Consider the following 4201-nt stretch of genomic DNA (forward strand, 5'->3'; position numbering starts at 1 on the left):
CCATCCTCTGCTCAGAGGGTTAAGGGACCGTCTTAAAACTGCATCGCATACAATTGCCTGTAATTGAAAAAGGTCAATACCTTCTCAACGACATGACAGAGTTCTAAAACAAATTTGACACTGTAAAGAGACCTTTTCTCTCGAATGCAATTAGTTAAATTGTTTTACTTCTGTAAAATCTACGAAATGTTAAATAAATCACTTTACAATTTATTTATTTATTTATTTTACCTTTATTTAACCAGGTAGGCAAGTTGAGAACAAGTTCTCATTTACAATTGCGACCTGGCCAAGATAAAGCAAAGCAGTTCGACAGATAAAACGACACAGAGTTACACATGGAGTAAAAACAAACATACAGTCAATAATGCAGTATAAACAAGTCTATATACAATGTGAGCAAATGAGGTGAGAAGGGAGGTAAAGGCAAAAAAAGGCCATGATGGCAAAGTAAATACAATATAGCAAGTAAAATACTGGAATGGTAGTTTTGCAATGGAAGAATGTGCAAAGTAGAAATAAAAAAATAATGGGGTGCAAAGGAGCAAAATAAATAAATAAATAAAAATTAAATACAGTTGGGAAAGAGGTAGTTGTTTGGGCTAAATTATAGGTGGGCTATGTACAGGTGCAGTAATCTGTGAGCTGCTCTGACAGTTGGTGCTTAAAGCTAGTGAGGGAGATAAGTGTTTCCAGTTTCAGAGATTTTTGTAGTTCGTTCCAGTCATTGGCAGCAGAGAACTGGAAGGAGAGGCGGCCAAAGAAAGAATTGGTCTTGGGGGTGACTAGAGAGATATACCTGCTGGAGCGTGTGCTACAGGTGGGAGATGCTATGGTGACCAGCGAGCTGAGATAAGGGGGGACTTTACCTAGCAGGGTCTTGTAGATGACATGGAGCCAGTGGGTTTGGCGACGAGTATGAAGCGAGGGCCAGCCAACGAGAGCGTACAGGTCGCAATGGTGGGTAGTATATGGGGCTTTGGTGATAAAACGGATTGCACTGTGATAGACTGCATCCAATTTGTTGAGTAGGGTATTGGAGGCTATTTTGTAAATGACATCGCCAAAGTCGAGGATTGGTAGGATGGTCAGTTTTACAAGGGTATGTTTGGCAGCATGAGTGAAGGATGCTTTGTTGCGAAATAGGAAGCCAATTCTAGATTTAACTTTGGATTGGAGATGTTTGATATGGGTCTGGAAGGAGAGTTTACAGTCTAACCAGACACCTAAGTATTTGTAGTTGTCCACGTATTCTAAGTCAGAGCCGTCCAGAGTAGTGATGTTGGACAGGCGGGTAGGTGCAGGTAGCGATCGGTTGAAGAGCATGCATTTAGTTTTACTTGTATTTAAGAGCAATTGGAGGCCACGGAATGAGAGTTGTATGGCATTGAAGCTTGCCTGGAGGGTTGTTAACACAGTGTCCAAAGAAGGGCCGGAAGTATACAGAATGGTGTCGTCTGCGTAGAGGTGGATCAGGGACTCACCAGCAGCAAGAGCGACCTCATTGATGTATACAGAGAAGAGAGTCGGTCCAAGAATTGAACCCTGTGGCACCCCCATAGAGACTGCCAGAGGTCCGGACAGCAGACCCTCCGACTTGACACACTGAACTCTATCAGAGAAGTAGTTGGTGAACCAGGCGAGGCAATCATTTGAGAAACCAAGGCTGTTGAGTCTGCCGATGAGGATATGGTGATTGACAGAGTCGAAAGCCTTGGCCAGATCAATGAATACGGCTGCACAGTAATGTTTCTTATCGATGGCGGTTAAGATATCGTTTAGGACCTTGAGCGTGGCTGAGGTGCACCCATGACCAGCTCTGAAACCAGATTGCATAGCAGAGAAGGTATGGTGAGATTCGAAATGGTCGGTAATCTGTTTGTTGACTTGGCTTTCGAAGACCTTAGAAAGGCACGGTAGGATAGATATAGGTCTGTAGCAGTTTGGGTCAAGAGTGTCCCCCCCTTTGAAGAGGGGGATGACCGCAGCTGCTTTCCAATCTTTGGGAATCTCAGACGACACGAAAGAGAGGTTGAACAGGCTAGTAATAGGGGTGGCAACAATTTCGGCAGATAATTTTAGAAAGAAAGGGTCCAGATTGTCTAGCCCGGCTGATTTGTAGGGGTCCAGATTTTGCAGCTCTTTCAGAACATCAGCTGAATGGATTTGGGAGAAGGAGAAATGGGGAAGGCTTGGGCGAGTTGCTGTTGGGGGTGCAGTGCTGTTGTCCGGGGTAGGAGTAGCCAGGTGGAAAGCATGGCCAGCCGTAGAAAAATGCTTATTGAAATTCTCAATTATGGTGGATTTATCAGTGGTGACAGTGTTTCCTATCTTCAGTGCAGTGGGCAGCTGGGAGGAGGTGTTCTTATTCTCCATGGACTTTACAGTGTCCCAGAACTTTTTTGAGTTAGTGTTGCAGGAAGCAAATTTCTGCTTGAAAAAGCTAGCCTTGGCTTTTCTAACTGCCTGTGTATAATGATTTCTAGCTTCCCTGAACAGCTGCATATCACGGGGGCTGTTCGATGCTAATGCAGAACGCCATAGGATGTTTTTGTGTTGGTTTTTGTGTTGGTTAAGGGCAGTCAGGTCTGGGGAGAACCAAGGGCTACAATGAAAACATCAATATCTTCCACCCCATATGACTTTAATGAATATATTTTTAATTTATATTTATTTATCCGTTATTTTACCAGGTAAATTGAGTGAGAATCCGTTCTCATTTTCAGCAATGACCTGGGGAATAGTTACAGGGGAGAGGAGGGGGATGAATGAGCCAATTGTAAACTGGGGATTATTAGGTGACTGAGATGGTTTGAGGGCCAGACTGGGAATTTAGCCAGGACACGGGGGTTAACACCTTTACTCTTACGATCCGTGTCATGGGATCTTTAATGACCTCAGAGAGTCAGGACACCCGTTTAACATCCCAGCCAAAAGACAACACCCTACACAGGGCAATGTCCCCAATCACTGCCCTGGGGTATTGGGATATTTTTTTACTCTTTTAGGAAAGAGTGCCTCCTACTGGCCCTCCAACAGCATCTGGTCTTCCATCCAGGGACTGACCTGAACCAACCCTGCTTAACTTCAGAAGCAAGCCAGCAGTGGTATGCAGGGTGGTATGCTGCTGGCAAGAAACTATCATTGGTTCAGGAACCTCATAATAAACGTCAATTACTTTCTGTATTTTTTTAAAACTTTATATTTTTTTTATGAATTTGAATGGACTTTACCTGAAAAATGTTTCCCTAAAACTTCAGTAGCTTCCACTTTTATGAATACAACAAACTGATATTGGTTCACAGACCTCTTCCCTCCAATCCACGGTAATTACGTTTGGACTTTTGGACATTACAAATGAAGTCAAAATGAAAACATTATTGGTGTTGTTGAATTAGGTTTTCATAATAGCAAGCTAGGACTGATGGTTTGGTTATGTAAACTAGCAAGTATGTTGGTTTGTTACCAAGGCAACTACTGTAACTATCTAGTAAACTTGCTAGCTACTTCAATGGATGTTGAACACATTTCTACCGGCAAATGTGTTAAATTATAGCCATGGTATAAAAGGGATAATCAACTCAGGGCTTTATGGTTCTCTGGAAAATAATGCAAGTCCATGGAAGGTCAGTTCCACAGTGTTCATTATTTACCATAGAACTCATAGTCCCTCGTTGATTATCCCTTACATCACTTTATGAGCTGGATTTGCCTTTCTTTGCAACAGTGGAAGCTGCTGAGGAGACGACGGCTCATAATAATGGTTGGAATGGAGTGGAAAGATGTGGTTTCCATGTGTTTGATACCACTCAATTGACTTCATTCCAGACATTATTATGAGCTGTCTTCCCCTCAGCAGCCTCCACTGCTTTGCAATTAGTTTGTTTGTTTTCAGTTGTTAGCATTTAGCTAACTGCGTCTATGTGAATTTGCTATCAGTTTGTGCTAATTTGTTAGCATTCTGGAAATAGAGGGCAATAGGTTTTTCTTGTGTTATTAGCACCCCCTCATGTGCTATGCCGGTAATACTGTAAATCCCGGTATGAGAGGAGGATGGTATGAAAATCTGGATACCGCCCAACCCTAATCACCACAACTACCACATATACCTACCACAACTACCACACCTACTTATCCCAACTACCACATCTACCTACCACAACTACCACACCTACCTACCACAACTACCACACCTACCTAC

This window comes from Oncorhynchus kisutch, unplaced genomic scaffold (genome assembly GCF_002021735.2).
Source record: "Oncorhynchus kisutch isolate 150728-3 unplaced genomic scaffold, Okis_V2 scaffold1912, whole genome shotgun sequence".
Taxonomy (NCBI): Eukaryota; Metazoa; Chordata; class Actinopteri; order Salmoniformes; family Salmonidae; genus Oncorhynchus; species Oncorhynchus kisutch.